Source organism: Emydura macquarii, unplaced genomic scaffold (genome assembly GCF_026122565.2).
Source record: "Emydura macquarii macquarii isolate MOO-44397 ecotype Brisbane River unplaced genomic scaffold, CSIRO-AGI_Emac_v2 contig_587, whole genome shotgun sequence".
Classification (NCBI taxonomy): domain Eukaryota; kingdom Metazoa; phylum Chordata; order Testudines; family Chelidae; genus Emydura; species Emydura macquarii.
In genome coordinates, this window is record NW_027130724.1 from 13460253 (window position 1) to 13483890 (window position 23638).

A 23638-nucleotide genomic window follows, 5' to 3' on the forward strand; every position below is an offset into this window, starting at 1 on the left:
CACTCTCCTCCTTCTTGTCTCCCGTTTTTATGAGAAGGCCACTAAGTGGTGCACCTAAAAAAACAAAACAAAACAGTCCTCTGACTCCAAATCTCAGTAATTGCCTGTGAAAACATATCATTTAGGAGAGTCAAAGGAAAGAGCAAGAGTGAGAGCTGCCATAAGTGTTCACCCTCCATAATTTAAGGGAGCACTAGAAGATATGGGCAGCATTTGGCTTTTCTTGCAGCAGGCAGCACCATTAAGATAGAGCAAACATCAAACAAAGGGTGAGTACAAATCCCCTAGATCCACGGGAACACCTTTCATTTGATTACAGGATGTGGGAGGAAATCTAAAAACACTGAGAATAAAAAGATAATGTGCTTTGGCAGAGGAGAACAGGGTGGTAGGGAAATAGTGCTAGGAAAAATAAACTCATTCTGGGGCTTTTACAAACTACTACTAAGGGGGAATGGGGTAGCTCAAAAAGTGTTAGTGGTATAACAGTGGAGTCTTTTACCTTTAGCTTGTTATCTCAAATCAAAGTGAAAGTTGTTACCACTGGATTATTGTTTGTGTGGCCAGGGTGAAATGAGTTTGGTGGGGTCTCAGACCAGTTTCTGCTGGACAACTCTTTGCATTGCAAAAACCATTGCTGCTATTTGGCACTCTTGTTAGAAGATGTAGTAGAGATCATGGAGCCTGAGCTGTCCTTTACCTTTTATGGTTGGTGGCCAAGGCACAATGGCAGGGCAGTTCAGGTAATGCTGAATGGGTTGCTATACCGTTTCCGTGGAATTCAGTCTCTAGAACTGTCAACCAATCTGACTGTTTTCATGAGCACTGAAATTCACTTCAAAGTATGAGTCCAGAGTTACCTATTTACATTTTTTCACTTTGAAGTATTACCAAGAGAACATTGGGAATGATTCTATACAGACAGGTATAGGACCTGATTCTAATTTCATTTACAGTGGTCTAATACTGAAGTAACTCCATGGCCCCCAGTTTGATCCTGGTGTGAAACTAGAATCATGTCCACAGTGTCAGATGGACTTCAGTTGCGGTAGTGCCATCTCTATAATTAAACAGGGAGCTGGTTCAAGTGGTTACCTTACTATACGCGTGAAAGCTTAAAATGCAACATTTACCAATTGCTTTAATTAGCTCCATGTCAGTAACTTGCTGGCAGCTCACTAATGGGGATTGTTCAAAACTTTGGGTGATAGCTGATGTTCACAAATCAGAACAAAGCTGAATGGAAGCATTTTTTCAAACTAATGGAAGTTTTGCCTACATATTTCTTCCCACACATGAAGGTCATCAAATGTTTGTGTGCCAAATGCTAGAATTGATGCCATCCTAATGAACTCTGAAAACATTTTCCTGTCAAAGCGAATAGAACAAGTTGACATCACTGATCCCGGCATCGACCAAAGAGAAAAAACAAACAAACCATCAGTTCAAAATCAAAGGTTTTTTTCGTGCTCTAAGTTCAAGGATGTGAGTCCAGCAGTGCAATGACAGAGGGAAGCTTGGTGCAGATGACAAAAGGGTTACGCTCATTTGAAATGAAATGGGCCTGAAGGAAAAAGGGATTGCCTAAGTGCTGAGGTTAGAACACTCTGGGGTCCTGCCTGCACCTACCGGTAGACACAGCTGAGAACTCGTGTCTAAAATGTGTTGGATTGTTGCCCATATCATAGTGTACTGCTGGCAAGGATCGGAGCAGAGGACAAAACCTGTTAATAAATTCTGTCAGAAGTGACAAACTAATGCAGTTGTTAGCCATGAACCAGAGGCTCTCAAACTTTTCCGTACTGTGACTACCATGGCACACCCATTTGGTAGAGACCCCCTTCCAATTTAGCAAGATGGAAAGGGCAAGGCAATCATGACACTCAGGATGAGAGCCCCTGATGTGACTATTAGAGGCAAACAAGAAGAAAATAAGCTCTTATGGTTAAGATACTGAACTGGGACTCAGGAGATCTGAGCTCATTTCCTGGCTCTGCCAAAGACTTCCTGAGTGACGTTGGGCAAGTCACCTCATCTCTCTGTCTCAATTCCCTGTGTGAAAAATGGGAATAATAATACTTCCTTTCTCTTATCTTTTGTCTGTCTTGGCTGTTTAGAGTGTAAGGGATGGCTGGTTCTCTTACTATCATTTTGTACAGTGGTTAGCACAATGGGGGCAATCATCTGGGTTGGGGCCTCTATGTGCTTCTGTAATACAAATAATAAAAGGTACTATTTATAGAATAACTGGAAAGTGACAAAGGGTCAGTTTTTCAAAAGTATTTAAGTGCCTTAAGCTGCAGAGAAGTGCCTAGGGATATTTTGAAAAGTGCTTAAGACATGGGACAAGGGATCTGGAGCAGAAAGAAAGAATGAGAACACCCCTCTTTATTCCCCACTTCAAACATATTTTTCTTGTCTTTTATTTCCTGCTACTTTCCAAATCTGCTCTGCTCACCCTGTGCCACTTTCCAGTTCATGCCTCCTGTTTTTTAGCTGAGCTGTGTTATCCCAGTTTTCACTTCCCCCAATACCAGTTCTAACTGTCAGTCACTCTCCACTGCTACAGTTTTCCATCTCCTGGCCAATTCTGACCACCTCAGAAAACTTTCATCTTCAACCACTTCCATTTCTGCTCCATCTCGTTTCCTCTCCTTCCTTTTCAACGTTTGCATTGCTACAATACAGCTGTGCCAGTTTACAGACCACGCAGAGACAGACACAGAGAACCCATATCTGTGCAGTAAAGGTGAAAGATTAGATTGAATAACAGCCATTGCTTGCTATACCAAAGTGTGTTGTGCTTTCATATATCATGATGGATGTGAGTTATGGGTCACTCTCTCACTTATGAAAGTAAATGTACTATACCACTGCCAATTGTTATCCTGTACATTATAAATTCTATCACTTAAGATTTATGCACTTAGCAAACACACATGCATTACAGATACGGCTCAGATGTATGTATGACCTATGAACTATTGCCCCTTTTAATATTGATAGAAACAGCTGCAAAATATCTCAGTGCAGTATATTGGTATTGGGTTATCCAGATCGGGGCAGGTTCTAATGGAAAATGGAAGAATAGTTCAGAACATCTCTAATTTGACTCGACTCTAATGGACATAAGCAGGAGCACCTGCTTACATGCTTTGCTGAACTGGGGCCTATGAGTACTGTGCTCAGGACCCCATTTCAAGCAAAAGAGATCTATCTTTTCTACTACCTAGGATTTGGGTACCATATATATTACCATAATTTCTGAAAACCTAACTGCAGATATGATGAGATGTATAATAAAATTATAAATGCTCTAGAGAACTGGACACTCTTATTCACAACCAACAGGAATAGCATGCTTGGCTAATTGAAAAGGCAAGAATTTCAAACCAATAAAAGGAGGTTGTCATAAGGCATAGGCATGCTGTCCTAAGGTCAACCACAGAGGAGTTAGACCCCTTTGCTGAGCTGAGGAGAAAAGCCCAACCTTTAGGCCCCACCTTAGATGTCAGATCTGATGAGAGGGGCTGTGGGCTGGTAAACAATTGAAGGACAGAACCAGCACCTGGGCCTTATCTAAAAGGGAAGCCATAAAAAACAAAGGTTTCCAGTGGGATGGGTAGGTGGGTCCTGTGAAGGACGTGGAGATCTGAGCTTAACTTCTTGATCCTTCCAAACATAGAGGAAGAAACTGCTGCTTAGGGAATATTCTCTCCTTTATCCTCCTTTCCCTGACACTGGGGAGGACTGTGTGGCCCCCACACCGAGAGAGGACTCTATTGTTTGTTTGCTGTGTAGTTAGGCCAATCTGACAAAAAAAAAAAAAAAAAGGAACAATGAGAAACTAATGGGAGGAAAACAGCCTAAACAAGCTGTTTTGCTATTTACTTTAGTTTGTTCTTCCACCCTGGCTTAAAAGGGTCAGCAACCCCACACTCAAGGGCCCTATTACAGAAGTACTTTTGTATGCAACATATAATTAACCTCTGGAACTTACTGTAGCAGGATATGACTGAGGGAAACATACAAGTAAGGTTTTTATTTAATAAAAGGATACGAATATCATCCGCATTTCTACAAGCTAGGATACTATAATGGCTAGCAGCCATTGTTCTTCAGGTCAGAAACCAGCAGCAGCTAGGGTTGAGAAGCAAATTCCTCCCCAAGGAACAGTTTTACACAGTTAGGTGAATTCTGGGGTGGTGAAACTTCCTATGAGGCCTCAGAAATGGCCACATACACAGACAGGAAAATAAAATACACTAAATAACTTTGACATATGCCAACATAACAATCCTTTTGTCTAACCTCATAGCTTCAGGACCACCCACCTGTGAGATCCCAGGTGTTAGATCTCTGATTTTAAAACCATAGAAGGATTAACCAAAAAGAATGTAACTACTGGGTTGACTGTGAGGTTTATCTGGTAAACTGAAACCTCTGAGTATATTGTAGCAAATGACAAGAATCAGGGATCACATGGAAACTTTTGATTTTGTGGCCCTCAACACTGAAGTGGCTTTTGAAAAGCCCCCATTGACAAACAGGCAAGAGTGACAATCCTTGAAGAGACTCAAGCTATTTTTAGCAAAAATGTAAAATCGCTATAGCTAGATGGACAGAGCAGCAGACAGGAAACTCAAGCTGTTTGAAATCTGCTGATGTTCTGAGTATTTTGAAACAGTACGACTTGCAACTAACGTTCAAGAGGGAAAAGGTGACATCCTTTGAAATGGGCCATGTGTGCAACAGCATCCATTTTGTTCTGGTGCACAGGGAATCCCACAAGGTATCCCTGTTGGTTACCTGTGCTATGAAAAAGAAGTAGGTGAATATATCTTTAACTTTCCCGGAACAGTGACTTTAACAGAGAAGTAGATTTTGTAATTGATTCAGAGTTAGGTGCAAAAGCTAATGCAAACCACAAAATACCTCAGTCCATTATATCTATTGTGCCATGCAAATATTTGCACCCTTTTGGGCCAGATCACTGTCTGGTGTACGTCTCCATAGTTCCAATTACTTCTATGAAGCTACACCAATTTCTACCAGCTGAGGATCCAGTCCTTGGATTTTATCTGAAGGATTTCCACAAGTTATGGAAAAAAACAACCGTTCCAGATTTCACACTTCTCTGTACAAAACTGAAATGTCATTGCATATAGCGGTGTGAAAAAAACAAACCAACCCTGCAGCCTCGTGAAACACAGAGAGGGAAACCATAGCTGTGAGTTCTGACAGTAATAAAAACATCCCTGGATTGATTCCAGAGAATTTATTGAACACAATTTAGTTAGTTGCGTTCTTTGGGCTTAGTTAGTTTGTTTCTTGGCTTTTTAAAAAAGACTGCACATCACTTCATTTTTATGAGCTCAGTTATGCCTTTAAGGCTCAGCCCAGTATAGGGGGTGATATGGAAACAAACCTCTCGAGAGAGAACACAGCATGACAGAATGCCTTCTGGGTGCACACAGGCCCAGCATGTGCTATTGCAGCCCTTTATGGGCTTGCATTTTGTATTATCTGTTGCAGCTCACAGGCTCCGGACTGGAAAGCCAGATCTACCGGCCAGTGAATAGGAGGGCAGAGCCACGACCCAGCCTTCTTCCACCCCTTCCTGCCCCCTTTGGAGCAAGGGAGGAAGGAAGCAGCAGTCCCTAAACTCGCTCAAGCACTGGGGCTGCGGAACGTGACCTTCATCAAGCCTTACAAGGTTGGGAAATGTTCCTTACAAACGCAGCTGAGAGATGTTCCCTTCACACACACACACACACCCCCGCCCCTCTGTACAGGACAGCCAGAATCTGGCCCTATCTAACCACAGCGAGAGGTTTGATGAGAAGGACAGGGATGTATCTCATGTGGTGTAAGCCAAGTGCCGCTTGTAATGTATTTATTTCGAATACGCTACCTCTGCTCTGGGCATTTTTGCATAATTTAAAACATTCACTATAGTAAAACCAAACACACACTAGCAGAGAATAAACTGCTCACCCCACCTGCCCAACGGGCCAAGCAGTAGCTAATACCGAGGGCCATGCAGTCTTTTGGCCCGTCCCCTTCCCAAAGGTCAGAGAAATCAATGGCTCTTGCTAGCACATTGGGAAGGCTAACAAGTCTGAGCTCTAGTGGGGGAAGCAAAACTAGAGCTAAAAATCAAGATATGCACAAACAGTGAAAAGTATCTGTAAGAAACACACCCATCCTTGTTATTAGCCTTTGCAAACCAAGCAGCACGGACTAGGGAAATGACCAGTACCGACGGCGTTACCACATTCAGCATCCTGCAAATTCTGAGGCCACAGCACCCCACGCAGCCCTGCCCATTAGCCCCTTTTCAAACCTCATCGAAAAGTTCCTGATCCCAGCTGCTTGCAGCCTCACAGCACTGCCACCCAGGAGGGCTCCTCTGAGTTGAGAGCTCAAGGAGCAGCGGGACTGATGCTATATCTAATGTGGCACAGGGTTCCTCTCACACAACGTGCCCCGACTAATGAACGGCAGTGCCCTGGAGTGCAAACACACAGGGAAAGGTTCTATTTCCAAAGCAATCTTATTGCACTTCAGTGAAGATTTCTTCTTCCCCCCCACCCACACACACAAAAAAAGTTTTAATATACACACTAAATTAAGCTTGAAAAAAGAGGACATTTCATCTTTAATCTATTTACTTCTGAATATTTAACATACAATTCTGGCACCAATCACCAGATTTAACTGGAAAATTACTCACTAATCTGTTTGCTTATTTGGAATAATTGGGTAGGCTGCCAGGGAAGAGGATTTCCTACCCTGTTTAATATCTCAGTTAGTAGTCCAATTTCAGCTTGGCGGCATAATTACTCTGACAGAGCTGTAGCCACAGGGCCTGTGAGTGGGGCTGCTTTTTAAACCGTAAATTATGGAGGATTAGCATTTATGAATTTTAAATCAGGGCTGTGGTAGGAGACACTAAAGCTGCTTACTGCTTGCAAACCACCGCATTCAATCACCAGTCATTAACACTTCACTTCCCAGAGCTTTTTGCAACCATACTAATAAAATACACTCACAATCTTCTTGGGGGTGACCTGGCACTGTATCTGCAGCATAACGTTGGGATCCACATTCTAGCAAAGGGTGTCACGATCCGGACTGACCAAGATTTGCCTCTCAAATGTAACACGGAGAGGCTCTCCCCCTTGTTTGGTTTCAGCTGCTTCTTCTAACAGATGGGGGAACTGTGTCATTTGATCCTAGGATATCAGTGTTAGTATATTTAAACAATTATGAATATTAAAAACACTGCTGAAATCAGAGTTGCAATGCGGCTGTTCAGCAAAGATCTGAACTCTGCCATCCTTCTAGCTCTGGAACTTTATCTTGTGAGCTTATTACTGTTGTGTTTGCCAGCCAGGCTCATGATGAATCGTTATGGGGTAAATCCTTCCTTTGATGTATGCGTGGAACTTCTTTTAAAGCCAATGAGAGTAATGTACATGCACTGTGGGTAGAATGTTCTGTGCCCTGAAGAGTGAACCTTAAAGAAACCTGACAAAAATTGCACCACTTTGAAATTACGAGTCACTTCAGTCCGAAGTCCAAAGAGCTCTGAAGCCATAAGATATACATCCAAATGAAAGTGCTATGCCCTTAGTCCTTTCCAACATGTGTGTGTGTGTCCCTCACTGAAGTTAAAATTCAGCAAGGTACTTCAGCAAGTCATGCTATTGTGAGTGCCTGGTGTTAATATCTGGAAGAGATCCACATAGGAATCCAGAATTGTTGGCGTAAATTCCCACAAGGAAAATTTATTTACAATACCTCCTGCATGACTGAATGTAAAGGGCAAATATGTACAGGGAATGAAAATTATCTACATAAGAACATAAGAGCTGCCATATCGGGTCAGACCATGGTCCATTGTCTCTGACAATGGCCCATACCAGATCTTCAGGGGGACTGTGTAGAACAAGGCAATTATAGAGTAATCCACCTGTCTTCCACACCTAGCTTCTGATAATCAGAGGCTTAAGGCATCTTGAAGAAAGGGTTGCATCCCTGACCATCTTGGCTAATAACCACTGATGGACCTATGAATTTATCCAGTTCTTTTTTTAATGCAGTTTAATTTAGTCATCACACATCCCATGGCAACAAGTTCCACAGTTCAGTTGTGCATTGTGTGAAAAAGTACTTCCTTTTATTTGTATTAAATCTGCTACTTATTAATTTCATTGGGGGACCTCTGGTTTTCATATTGTGTGAAAAGGTAAACACTTCTCTATTCACTTTTTCTTCACCATTCATGATTTTAGAGACCTCTACCATATTCCCCCTTAGTCATCTCTTTTCTAAGATAAACCATCCTAATCTTTTTAGTCGTATGGAATCTGTTCCATACCCTTGATCATCTTTGTTGCCTTCTCTGAACCTTTTCCAGTTCCACTATATTCTTTTTGAGATGGAACATTTAGAATTGGACACAGTATTCAAGGTACAGGTGCACCATGGATTAATATAGTAGCATTATGATATTTTCTGTCTTTTTTTTTTTTATCACTTTCCTAATAGTTCCTACTTTGCTGTTAGCCTTTTGACTACTGCTGTGCATTGAGCAGAAGTTTTCAGAGAATGATCCATGGTGATTCCAAGATTTCTTTTTGGGATGGTAACAGCTACTTTAGAACCCATGACTGGACATGTATAGTTGGGATTATTTTTCCAATGTGCATTACTTTGCACTAATCAATGTTGAATTTCATCTGCCATTTTATTGCCTAATCACCCAGTTTTCTGAGATCCTTCTGTAACTCCTCACAGTTTGCCTTGAACTTAACTGTCTTGAATAATTTTGTATTGTCTGCAAACTTTGCCACTTCACAGTTCTCCCCTTTTCTAGATCATTAATGAATATGTTGAACAGCACAGATCCCAATACAGAACCTTGGGGGGCCTACTTTTCACCTCTCTCCATTGTGAAAACTGACAATTTATTCCTACCCTTTGTTTCCTACCTTTCAACCAGTTGCTGATTTAAGAGAGAATCTTCCCTCTTATCCCATGGCTTTTCGGTTTCCTTTAGAGCCTTTGGCAAGGGACCTTGCCAAAGGCCTTCTGAAAGTCCAAGTACACTATATTGACTGGATCACCTTTATCCACATGCCTGTTGACTCCCTCAAAGAATCCTGATAGATTGGTGAGGCATGATTTCTCTTTACAAAGGCTGTGTTGACTCTTCCACAACAAATCATGTTCACCTATGTGTCTGCTAAGTCTGTTCTTTACTATAATTTCTGCCAAGTTGCCTGGTACTGAAGTTAGGCTTACTGGCATGTAATTACCTGGATCTCCTCTGGAGCAATTTTTCAAAATTGTTGTTACATTAGCCACCTTCCAACCATCTGGTACTGAGGCTGCTTTCACTGATAGGTTACATACCACAGTTAGTAGTTCTGCAATTTCGTATTTGAGTTCGTTCAGAACTCTTGGGTGAATGTTACTGGGTCCTGGAGACTTATTACTGTTTAGTTTATCAATTTGTTCTAAAACCTCTTCTATTCACATATTAATTTGGGACAGTACTTCTGATTTGTCACCCAAAAAGAATAGCTCTGATATTGGTATCTCCCCCACATCCTGTGCAATGAAGACGGATGCAAAGAATTAATTTAACTTCTCTGCAATGGTCTTTTCTTCCTTGAGTACTTCTTTAACACTTTCGTTGTTTAGTGGCTCCACTGCTTGTTTTGGCAGGCTTCCTGCTTCTGATGTACTTAAAAAAATATTGTTAGTTTTTTGCATCTTGAGCAAGTTGCTTCTCAAATTCTGTTTTGACCTGCCATATTATTCTTTTACATTTTACTTGCCAGAGTTTGTGCTCCTTCCTATTTCCTTCATTAGGATTTGACTTCCAAATTTTAAAAGATGCCCTCTTGCCTCTAATTATCTCGATTACTCTGCTCTTTAGCCATGGTGACATTCTTTTGGTCCTCCCGCTGTCTTTTTTATTTGGGGTATACATTTAGTCTGAGCCTCTATTATGGTGTTTTTAAGTAGCCCCCATGCTGCTTGCAGGCATTTTGCCTTTTTAGCTTCTCTTTTTAATTTCTGTCTAACTAGCATCCTCATTCTTCTGTAGTTCTCCTTCTTGAAGTTAAATGCTACTGTCTTGTGGGTCCCCCCCCCCTCCAGGATGCTAAATTTATTTACCATATGGTCACTATAACCAAACAGTTCAGCTATAGTTACCTCTTGGACCAGATCCTGTGCTCCACTTTGGACTAAGAATTGCTTCTCCCCTTGTCAGTTCCAGGTCTAGCTGCTGCAGGATAAGTCATTTATGTCTAGAAATTTTATTGCTGCATCACATCCTCGGGTGACATTTATCCATTCAATATGGCGATAGTTGAAATTCCCCATTATCATTGTGTTTTCTGATTTTGTAGCTTCTCAACCTCCCTTAACCTTTCACAGTCACTATCACCATCCTGGTCAGGTAGAGGGTGGTATATTCCTACTGCTTTACTCTTATTAGTCAAGCATGGAATTTCTATCTGTAGAGATTCTATGTACAGTTTGATTCATTGACGATTTGTACTATATTTTACTCTATGATTTCTTGCACATATAGTGCCAAGAGACCTACTCTGTCATTCCTATATATTTTGTACCCTGGTATTACCATGTCCCATGGACTAGCCTCAGTCCGCCAAGTTTCCACAATGCCTATTATGTCAATATCCTCATTTAATGCCAGGCATTCTAATTCACTCCTCATAGTATTTAGACTACTAGCATTTGTCAATATTCAGTTGCTTGCCTTTATGTGTTATGTTTCAATGGGACTCTTTTGTGTTTGACTGTGCCTCACTAGTTCCTATGTATACTTAACCAAATAAATGTACAGAGTGCAAGAAAACTATTAGGGGCGAGCAAACTGGTTTGAATAAAGAGAGAACTGACCCTGAACCTTCGCTCAAAATCTGAATGAATGCTGGACATTTTTTTCAGGTTCTGCAAAGATTGGAATAACTATTTCACCGCCCCCCGCCTAAATATTAATTTCTCAGAGATATACAAGGACTATAGCTCATCAAGGTTACATCCAACTGGATTCAAGAAGAAATTCTCTTCCATTGCAAAGTATTGCATGATTAGGTGGATTTTATGTGCTTTTCCCCAAATCATCCAGCACTGACCACTGACAGACAGGATATTGAATTATATGAAGCTATAATAAAATCAGTGGGACAATTCACATGCTTAAAGTTAAGCACATGGGATACAATTTTCAAAAACACCTGAGTCAAAGAGACTTAGGATCCTAAGTCACTTAAGCACTTTTGAAGATTTTACCCAGGCTAAAGTACTTGTGTGATGTGCATCATCCTAGAATGTATTAAGAAACAAATAGACTTTCAACTTAGAAAGCAACAAGCTGGTTTTAGACCACTGAGATCATGTGCAGACCATATTATTGTTCTCAGACATATTATAGAACTAAGTGTGATGTGGCAAGCACCTCGTGTGATAAATTTTATAGATTTCCAGAAGGCTTTTGACAGCATGCACAAAGAGAGCGTTTGGAAAATTATGACATACGACAGAATACCAGCAAAAAGCATTAGACTCAACAAGGATCTAAATGATAATGCCAAATGTGCAATCAGAAATGGTGACAACATCAGCCAGTGGCTTGTAGTGACAACTGTATTATGTCCCCACTATTGCTTGCAGTGGTCATTGACTGTCATGAGAAAAGTAATTGCAGAAGGCAGCCAAGGAATTTTATGGATAAATAATAAATCCAATTGGATGACCTCATTTTTGCTGATGATATTGTCCTACTTAGTTCAACACATTGCTGAATGGAAGAAAATAACCAACTTTTGGCAGATGCAGCAAAACAAGCTGGTTTGTTCATCAACAAGAGGAAGACCAAATACATAGCTATAAGTGTCTCAAAAGTAACGATTACAGTGGATGAGGAAACACTGTAAGAAGTCATTTTACCTGTCTAGGGAGCGAAATGGGCAATGATGATGACACCATGCTAGATGTCAAGGAACGAATGTCAAAAGCAGCAATAACTTTCATAGACCTGAAAAGATTTGAAAAAGTAGCATGATTGGCGTGGACACAAAAATATTAATTTTTAACACCATTATCATGTCTGTCCTCCTTTATGGAAATCAACAGCAGAAATCGATAAGATCAATTGATTCCAAAGCAACTGCCTGCAAAAGATCTTCAGAGTTCTTTGGAAAGAGTTTTTTGCAACATTAGAAATTCCAAGCAGAGCAAAAGTATCAAACATGATAAGATGACTACAAACATATTTAAAAATGCCATCTTTAAGGCTGCCACCAACACGACTACCATGGTAAATGATGATATAGATACCATCTGGAAGGAAAAGGTACCTTGCTGAATCAGGGCCTAAACTCCAACCCATACCAGTGAAACCTAAACTGGTGGAGGCTAAGGAGGAACGGTATATATAGAACCTTGCTTAGCTTTTCTCTTCCCTCCATCTTTCTAGCACCAGACCCTGGAGGAAAATGGAACTCTCATCAATGCTATACTTTTATCAGGAACTCCATTAAATATAGGGTGATATGTCCTCAGAACCTATTGAGAGTTTTAAAAATAAACTTCAGTCAGGTTTAGAGTCCAATTAATAGACCACCCAGAGTGCTGAAGCCATTGAAACCAGACAAATAAGATTCTTTGTAGCTGACCTCCTCCTTTCTCTGAAGGCCAGGTGAGTCAGAGATGTCATTTATATTTCTAAGTCTGAAAGAAACACCCAGTCCAGCATGGAACAAGCATTCCTCACTGAATTGCATGAAGCCATTAGGGAACATACCTATATGGCTCTGCCAATCAGACTTGGATGTTCCTGAAGTGTAGGGTCTGGACAGAAGGGCAGGCATGGAAGAGGTGTTCATCCTTCTCTTTTTCTCCCCACCTCTTCCACAGTTTTAGGCCTTTCCTCATTACAGTTATTAATTACCCAAGATTCCTTCAGTGATGGATCACACTGTGTATATGTTCGTATGTAAGATGAAGCCAAATGTCAAGGGAAAGAGGAAGTGTATGTTCAGCACTGAAAAGAGTGAAAAAGTTGCCTTTAAGTGCTTTCTTTTTTCTTTACAAATCAGAGAATGAATTAGAAGAAAAGCAGAAAAAGGTGAAGCATGGATTGAAACTCCAAAGAATATATTTTTTGTGTGAAATGCTATTACTCAGAGTACCATTTGCAACTGGGGGAGGAGGTGGGCAACATCGCCACCAAAAGATAAGGCCTTGATTCTGAGATGTGGCTGAGCTAAACTTGATGCATGTCAGGAAATTAAGGGGGCGGGTGGGAGTGATACGTGGCTTTACACCACTTTTGCAGACACCTGGATTCTGCGGCCAACTGGGAGTCAATCTGGTCCTCCACATAAAGTAAAGCAGTGTCTGGACTATGCTAGTTTACATTCAGCAGCAACAGCCCCTAAGGGCCACTCTTGTAGCTCAGAATGGCTGGAGTGATGCATGATTCAGCCATGCCCCCTCCAAACACCTTCTGTTCATGCCACTTCGCACTTCTGCTGCAATGGGGAGAAGAGGAAATATGAGGGGTGGTGACAGACAGCCATTTCAGCATTTTTACATGGCTTGTGAAACCCCTTAAATTCAAAGGGTTGGTTATGCTGACTACGTGGCCCTTTGCTTTGGACAGAAACGATATAAAGATTGCAGTGGAAACCAGAATCAAACCCTAACTTCTTTCATTTTCCTTGATCATCAGAAACTGAAAGAGAAGGAAAGAAAAGAATACAAGACTTCGAAGTGTGTTCGATTCCTTAGACTTTTGGTGATATACACCTATCCCAGGGGTATTGCATATTCACCTAAAAATATTGATGGGAGCTACAGAATACAGTTTAATACTAATGTCTCAAAAGAAGATGATGTTCCTTTAGATTTAATTTTTATAGCATAATATTTCTGAGTGCAGTCAAATGTACTCTCTTTTTTACAGTGTCTCCCCATGTAGCTCTGAAAATGTCTCAAAACTTGCAGGGGAAAAAAAGTTTTTTTGTTCAACAGTATACAAGATGAAGGTACAGCACCAGATATAACTTTGACTTGGAAATCTCTCCTCAGAAGGTTTAATATGCTTCCTCTGCCTGAGACATGTATAATGGATGAAGCAATCCTGTCCACTTCCCTCTCAAAGCCAGCTGAAAAATCCCCTTTCATTGGCCATGGTGCCTTAGAAGCAACTCCTCCGTGCAACCAGGTGGCTAGTCACACAGCCTTGGATTTTTCTCCTTTATAATTAGAACCATTTCAAATATAAATAACACTACCTTTCCCAAAAGTTGGTTGCTTACAAACTGAGGCAGACACTGCCATTTCCTCTGACATGGATTGTACAATATTATTTTGGAGTCTTTCCAACCTTGTATGGGAAAAGAATCTTTCTCCAGTCACTTATGCAGATGGAGACGTGGCTTTGCGGGACACCATAGACAGCGTGTCTGGGAGAGCTGCTCTTGGAGTGCTCTTGCTGTCCACTTTTGAATGATGAAGCAGAAAGTGTTTCTATGAAAAGCTACTTGCTGAGCCCTGGCTGGCACCCTATTTTCTCTGCAACAGCAGACCCTCACCATCAAATGAAATGTTGTAGAGTTAGAAGGCTACAAATGGTTACAGCCTTCTTGTAGCTTTTTTTGGGGTGGAGGAAGGAGGTGGGGGAAAGAGGGGTTATACAACAAAATTACCATCACCATCACCATAGTATATCACCAAATAGATTTTAAGGGCTTGATTCGGATCTCATTCATAGCAACATAAATCGGGGTCATTTAACTGAGGTTGGGACCATAAGCAGAAATACAAACTTACCACAAAGTTGTTGTGCTGTGACCAAAATAAGAAAGTACTAGAAAGTAGATAGCATGGGGATGGGCATGAGCTAGATGGAAAACTAGCCCTTGCAAGATTTCCAGAAAAAAGGAGCATCAGATACGATTGAGATAAGTACCCCCTTGTACACACTTTGCGAAACCGAGACGAGTAACACAACACACATATGACTTGATTGTCTACTGCCTTACAACTTGCACAGCTATTTACAAGTGTGCCAGGTGAGTGTGAAGTGAGTGTACACTGCTACCACCAGTGACAGTGAGGGGGTAAATTTCTGGTTGCATTTTATATCCAGTTTGCACGGATGCAAAGACTACATAAGGAGCAAGGCAGCGGAAGCCCACCCTTTTGTTATCCATGGGCAGGATTTCAATTGCAAGCACAATGCTGAGTATAAGCCATACCACTCCAGGAGGCACCTCTAAAACACAGCGCCGCCTTGAGACAGTGATTACTTCTTCCTGAGATAGCGATCACTGCTGCCCGGCCCCAGCTAGCGGAGAGGCAGAGCCAAGGCTCTACCCATTCTCCACACAGCTGCTCAAGGCAGGGAGTGAGCAGGGGCACAGCATCCACTTGCTCTTGTAAGCCCAGACCCAGGGTCCAGGTTGTCTGCATAAGGCTGGTTCTTATTCCCTCCTACTGCCTTGCACAGGAACTAGTCCAAGGGTATGCCTGCACCGCACACTCCTTATGGCAGTGTGTGGAGTACATACTCTGCACGCCCCCCTAGCAGTGCAGACAGAGAGGCACTGCTTAGGGGAGTAAGGTGAAGACGCTCCTGAACCCTGTGCATCCGTACCTCGGTATGTACCTGTACCTACATGACTCTCTAGTCACCCAAGCTGTGCCTTCCCCGTCCACACACACATCTGTTTTTCACTGTGGCATGTAGCTGCACGTACCTTACTCACCACAGCAAGGGGTGTGCAGTGTAGATGTAGCCCAAGTCATAGTTGAGCCCAACTTATTCTATCACCACCTATTCTTCACAGCATACAGCAGTAGTCTCCCACTGTAGTCTCAACTGTGCAACCAGTTTTTTGAGATTCGTTTTGTACATTCGGTCTTACAGCACATAGAGAAGTGCTGTATCAAGACGATGCAGCGTGCCAAATAAGTTATCATAACCTTTTAGATATGTTTATATACACAAAAGTGGGGAATCAAGTGTTCGGTGAATGATATCTGAGGCTGTATTTTCATTACAGCTTAGGGGGCAGACAAAGAGTCAAGATGTAGGAGACATTTCCCTTGCATATCTTGAATTGTATTCAGCTGAACTCTCACATAGTGTGTGGAGCTGGATCCCATAAGGCCATGCTTAAAAGTAATTTTCTCCTTGAAAAACATGAGGGATTCATCTACCAAAAAATATATTGATTGGGACAATGCATCTGTTAGAATTTAGGACAAACAGGACATCAATGAGCAAGGTTCAACTAATCACACTGTGGATGGTCTGTGGGCAAAACCTGAACATTGTCCCTGTAGGGATGGAGTCCCAGGAAAAGTTTTGCAGTTGTCTGTCTCTGCTCATTATAGAGACAAGGTGGGTGAGGCAGTATCTTTTATTGGACCAATATCTGATGGTGAGAGAGAGAAGCTTTTGAGCCACACAGCAGTCTTCTTCAGGCGTGGGAAATGTACTCCCAGCATCACAGCTAAATGCTAGATGGAACAGGTTGTTTAGCATAAGTAATTAGTACACATTCTAAGAAACCATTCATGACAGATTGGACTGTTAAGACTTCTGCAGTCATAAGACAAAAAGGAGGGTTAGGGGGTTACAGGTTGTTGTAATAAACCATAAATCCAGTGTCTAATACGAAACCAGTGGTTTTTAATCTGTGGTCTGCAGTCCCTGGGATGTGCAGATTATGTCTAAGATTTCCAAAGAGGCTCCGCTCCTCCATTCAAAAAATATTAGGGGTCCACAAATGAAAAAAGATTGAAAACCACTGTGCTAAACAATCTGTTCCATTTTGCATTTAGCTGTGGGGCTCAGTGTCCCTTTCCCAGATCTGCAGAAGAGCTCTGTGTGGCTCAAACCCTTGTCTCTCTCTCTAACAGATATTGGTTAAATGAAAGATATTACCTCATCAACCTTGTCTTTCTAATATCCTGGGACCGACACTATGCTGCTCATTAGAGAAGACGTGGAAAAAGAGACAACAACGTGAGTCCGAGGAAGCCAAAGAGGGGAGCTAATAGAAAGAAATACAGCATCTTTTCATGAATTCTGTTTACAGTATCAGACCACAAATGTGCTGTTCTATTTTATTTTGTAAGTTCCTGGACACCTGATGGGACACGCTTGCCTTACCGAATGAGCCCAAATTATTCCCCTTGCTTCCTGATCTTGCTTGGGAAATCACTTAGGAAACAATCATTAGTTAAGAGCATCTCATATGGAAAAATGCCTTAGTCTGATATTAATGTTCCAGGCTTTGTACGGTATTTAGCACGCATACTTAATACAGTAGACAATATATGAAATTGGCCAGTTTATACTACAAGCAGATGATAAAGCATTTCTGATGAAAAATAATACCTCCCAAGTGTGACACCTTGTACATACTGGACAAATTTTTGTCCCATAATCAAATCCAAAAGAAATAGAAATCCTTTCCCTTTTACCAGTCTCTCCAACTGAGAAACTTTTTATTGGGGCCACTTTAACAAAGCAAAACAATCCTATGAGAGAATGACCCCAGTGTAGCCATGTCCTCAAAGTAAGTGCTGTTGTAAGAGCTCCCATGCCTCTCTCCATGGTCAGGGTAGGGGGCTGGACCATTTTTGTGTTCCAGGAATCCTCAGTGGTCGTACCAGTTGCTCTGTGGGCCATTGGTTATCGGTGTAATATAGAACAGCTCCCAGGCTGCTCTAATTTACACCAAGGGATGGGCCAGTACACAGCCAACCAAGCATCAGGAAATTCAAAGATGACTTAAAGCCACCTTTGCCACCCTCTACCAAGCTGTATCGTGCACTCCTCTGCTCAGCTGAGGATCTAGCCCTGTATGTTAAACAGCAAGGATCTAATTCCTTAGACTCTTCCTGTTACTGAACTAATACATTACCCATTGAGGGGTAAAGGCCTAATGGCAAAGACATATTCCTTCTTCATAAACATCCCATTAAAAGGTTGCAAACTGTCTGATCCAGACCTCATTGACTTCATGGGAACCCAAAATTAAAACACTTTTGGGATTAGATCTCAAAGGTTTGTACTGACATTGCTGGTGACCATTTTGTGTGGTCTCCACTCTGTGCCCTTTGAGGTTTCAGCATTAACATGGAGAAACTGAGTTCAGTGTCTATTATTAGTTGCAAGATTGTCACTGCAGTACCATGGCACATCCACGACAGACCTCCGCTGCACTGCTGGCTTTCAGCATGATGGGAAAGTTCTTGCTATGGAGAAATGACCAGATCTAGAAGGGACTCCTTCACTGCCCTCCAGACTACTGCTTATTAATTACATCGAAAAGATTCAGAGCCAGATCCTCGGCAGTGTGTACTCAACTTCAGTGGAACTACATTGACTTATGCCACTGGAGGCATGAATTCTGAGTCCTCAAGAGTTAGTATTGTCTCCATTTCCTTTGTATTAAGCAAACGGCCCTGCCTTAATGGGATGTATGCAAGAATATATGTAAAAGCCTATAATGTGAAAATTGATTATCTTGTACTTCAGATTGTTTCCTGCCGTGCCCTTTGTTTCTTGTTTCATTTCATTACCCTGAGCTGTTTCGCTGTCTGAGAGCTACAACAGGAAATGAATTCTTTCATGACTTTAGGGCCAAATCCTCCAGTCCTTCCTAAATCCATAATCAGTTAAAACTTCCCTTGACTTCAATGTGAGCTTGGACCAAGTTACAGCAGAGTAAGGACTTGGACTGCATTATGGCCCAAAGCTGCATTGTGACACAAATCAGTAAAATTTTGTTTCTCTTTTTCACTCCTATGACTTAAGAAGAGCTCAGTAAATTTTTTTCTTTTAATTTACAAAATAAAAAAATACTCCCAAACCAGGACCTCCTATGTCAAGTTTAAACCCCAGGGAAATGTTTTATGGCTTAATCATGGACCAGAGAGATGGGGGTGCAGAGTGAAAACAATGACTAACTTTACTTGTAAGCAGTGCAAGGAGGTGCCACTGACACAGAGCAATGACAGCACTCAGTTATATTTTATATTAGCTAAAAATGATCGAATACTTGTTATTTCAATAAATGAATCTTAATTAAGATAAAGCCCAAGCAAAGCATAGCAAAGATAGAAAACATTCATCCTGAACCACATTTTTTGCCAAAAATTTAGGGGTCATATTGGGGTCATTTTATAAAAAAAAATAATGCTACCAGCCCCACTACAATTTGTGAAAGTCAGGTTAGAGTAAAAGCAAAAGCATCATCCTCCCAAGATGCTAGAATGGGTGATGGATAGGGGGCTGCCCCTTTCTAGTGTTCTCGCTGCATTTTGTGATAACTCATTATATTTCTTTCTTTACAAATAGCCCCATTAACACTCCAGAAGAGAATCATAAAGCTTGAGACATCCCACTCCCATTTCAGCAGAGCTAGAAGTATTGTTTCATGAATTACAGAACTGTCAAAACCTGCTTTATCCAAGCAGAGCTTTCAAAGCTGAATCACAAGGTTGTGTGTGTACGCGTGCGCGCGAGAGAGAGAAAAAACACTTTTTATTAAGAGGAGGAGGATATAACCTTGCTACATCTTTATTTAAATTGAATATGTCTTTTTTATTTCTCCAACAATATGGCCAATGAAAATATTTTAGCCCTTGTTTTTTTTTTTTTGGCTGAACTAAAAACCTTGTTAAACCATTTATAGAAAATTTACAAAACAGAAGAAAGTCAAGCTCTTTCAAAGTCTCTGTGGTCTCAGTGAAACCTTACATATTCTGAAAGTAGATGTCACTCTTAGTCAGATGATTCTAAACAAGACTACTATAATCCCTGTGGTATGGAGATATTTATTTTTGTCTGAAAAATTTCAGAGCAAGCTGTGACAGATAATCAAAATCAGCATTCCAATGAGGATGTTTTTAAATAAAAAAAGAATTCTTACAGTTCTTCCATAAAGAAGAACCAAACTGCCTTGCTTATCTCTTCCATTCATCGTTATTCAGTGAAGTTTTTACCTCTATTGGGCAAAAATATGTCACCAGAAAAAACTTCCCTCCCCCCGCCCCCGAGTGACTGAAGTAGCTTGGGACCATCACCCATACACTGAAATACAGTGGTCCTATTGGAAGAGTACTATATAGACATACTGGGCTTTTCTCCCCTTTGGGCTAGATTAATGTTTTTAGTAACAATTGATGATGCCACTGCAGGATTTGGTATCCCAAAACTCCAGCTCATATACTCTCCGTGACCCCTAAGCAGACAGAGAGGCTCTAGAAGGGCTGTATGGTAGCCCCATGGCCAGTCCCCGAGAAAGAAGTGCCTTCAATGCCCCAATCGGTGTTACTCTGGTTTTGAGTATGAGGAATGAACAGAGACAGAGAGAAACTAAGGATGGCACAGGAGAGGATGTTTGGAGACCTGGCTTCTCTTCCTGGTGTTACATTTGGTGAAGCAAAACAGCTGTTTATGCTTCCTTGGCATTCTGAAGAGACACCAACTAGCTGGAGAGTATTAGTGATTCTGGCCCTAAATGGCCAAGGCATTTCTCTATTATACCTGCTACCTATGGAATTACCAGTTGTAGGTGGGGTACAGGGCTGGTGAGGAGCAGAGCCCCTACCACAGATATCAAAGCCTCTGCTATTCTGTAGGAGTCAATTGTGAACCTACAAAATCCATTGCCTTGTCACACCCCATGTAAAGCTGATTTTGTGACTCCTGTGTTATGTAAATGAGGTATTAAAACAATCCTGATATCTTCTAAAGCAAAAGCATCCTTCTGTAAACTGCAGAAGCTCACTTCTGTGCAGCAAACAGGTTAGCTCCTCCATCCAATCCCTTTCCATTTTGCTGGGGTTATTATTTTTGCATTTCCTACCCAGGTCTCATAGAGTCTTGCTTACATTGTTTCACACACCACAGCACAATAGCTTCATCAGTTCTTCCTTTTATTTCACAATTAGTTTAAAAAGAGATGCTTTGCAATAACTCTGTGTTCAGAAGCAAAACACAGAAGATGGAAACTTTTTAGGTTGCATGCCACATGGGCTGCTTTGATATTCTGATCTCACCCCACTCAAGCACTTCTTGAAAGTGAAGGACATCGGTGTAAGTCAATCTCTGTTAAATGCTAGTTTGCTCATTTAAAGATACAATGGGCAGACTTGTCTGTGATCATGAAAATCTTGGTTGATACCAATTAAGCCCTAAAAAGATTCTATTAATAGTCTAAACTCTTCTCAAATCCACTGTGCAATTTATTTTGGAAAGTCTCAAAGTTAGATGAAACTGCAAAAATCCACCCAAGATTCACTGGAAAGGAGCATTTTGAGCAAATATTAGTTTTAATAATAGCAAATCTCCCTGTGTCCCCAATTTGGGTTCTAAATCTCACTGTCTCCTCCTTACACCTATTATTCTCTTTCATTCTTTGAAATATTTCCTATAATTGAGACTTTCTTGAAGAGCTGTTTAATGAGAACAAGTTACATTTATAGGTTTCTGAATATGAATTCCTTCTTTAAGACATGGCGTGGCCAATTTTAGTTCTTTAATCTTAAGTCTTTTTGGCATTAGCCCTGATTTCCATGTGAACAACAAAATATTTGGGGAAAGAAAGAAAGAAAGAATTAACCCCACCACTGCGCTAGCCAGGCATAACAAGTAAATTGATCAGGAAGCTTTAACTTCATGGTCTGTTTAAATAGACTTTGAGTCCATTAGTTCCCTGGATTTTTCGGTAAGAAGTTTTGGGTTTTGTTTGTATTTTAGAAGATTTAAAAAAAGATTTCAATGACAAAAATCCAAGCCCACAGTTTATGTTCCTGTCTTGATATGCTTTTAAAAGTCCCCCCACCCCCATTTTGGGCCCTAATTCCTGCTGTATAAGAGGATCCCTGTGTCTAAATTGCAAATGGATACATGAGAGTTACTTGTTTATATATATATATATATATAAATAAAAAACACATATCCTACCCTGAAAAAAAAGAAGGCATTTCTGCTAAGGGATTACATTGTACACCCCTCCAGAGAGCGAGACCCTGAGAGCCAATGTAACAGGCAGCATACAGAATGACAATCAGTTTTTGGGGGAGCTGGCCTGACAAAGCCTCAAGCAGTATCATAGTAGCTATTACAGCAGCTCCTCTATTTCTAAGCAAAATGATATCAAACAGATAGAAAAGACATCCAGTAATGAGAAACTTGCAGCTGTTCTTGAAGAAAGACTTTTTTTTATTGTATCCCAATCCAAAATACTTTAAACCAGTTTTATCAATAGCGATAAATCAGTATGACGATGTGATGTCTCTTTAATCTTTTCTAAAACAAAATTTTTTGAACTTTTGAGCATGGCCTTCCCAAATAGGTTAGGTCTTCTAAGACAGCATCAAACCTTCTTTTCCTTGCTTCCCATGTCAGCCTGAATCCTGATAGTTATGAAGCATAAAAAAAAAGTTCAAAGTAAAATATAAATTACCATCCCCTTCAAACACAAGTAGAAGTCTTATTAAGTCTCTAGTGCTTGAATCACGTCCCATGTCTGTTCTTTAGACCTTTCTTCCTTTGTGAGGCATAAATGGACACATCTTATTGATTTTCTTTCAACCTGGATCACCTCGATTGCTGTGAATATGGCAGACAAATCCAACTCATTCTCCCGCAGGGAATGAGGAAGAATGCAGACGAGAAGCTGGGGAAAGTCTTCTCACAGTGGGATACCAAGAGTCATTACGCAAAAACCCAAGTCTAACTGCTTGTAATTCCAAGCCCTTTTTCTTTTCAGTTCCTTCAAAAAAAATTTTTTTTAAACATTGACTACTCTTTTTAAAAAAATTTGTATGAATACCATTTTGGCTATGGGATCAATTGCTGAAAGTGCTTTTGTTTAAGAGGAGTAGGATCAGACAGGCCTGTGAGGGCTACTCACCCTGATAAACACACATGGTTAATGATTAGTGAATGTGTAAACAGATACTTGTCAGAAAAAGGAAGTTGGAATCACAGAAAGCATTTAACTACACCTGGTTTTTATATATATATAAAATGTATGGAGTTACTTTGTTCTAAGGAAAATTGTATGCAAAGAAAGGAAATGTAAAAATAGAATGAATTTTGTGCCTTACACCAAACCACTTACTGTACATGAAAAAGGGATTTAGTTGTGTAGGGTTTTTTTTTTTCTTTAAATGAGGTGAATTACTTCAGTGATTGGTAAAAGGAGGGCAAGGATATCTAGCACCCCCCAGTTCTGCTGCCAAAAGAGGTAAAAAAGATACAATTGAAATGCAGTGGGATATCTATGTGTAGCCCAACGTCCAGTGTGCTTCAACAACAGCAGTTGGAACTACAAGTTGTGGACTACAAACTGTGGCATGTTGGGAGAACTTCCTGGCTCCTGTCAGGAAGCACCCTCTGTCCTCCTTAGCAGGGAGTTTCTACACTGACCAAGGCTGGGAGCATGTGGCAGACAAGCAGGGAGGAGGCTGATGGACTGTAATCCTGTTGTATGTTTCCTTGCAGAATAAAACCTTGTTCCTAGTGATTGGTCTGAGTGGGTCTGGTCTGAGT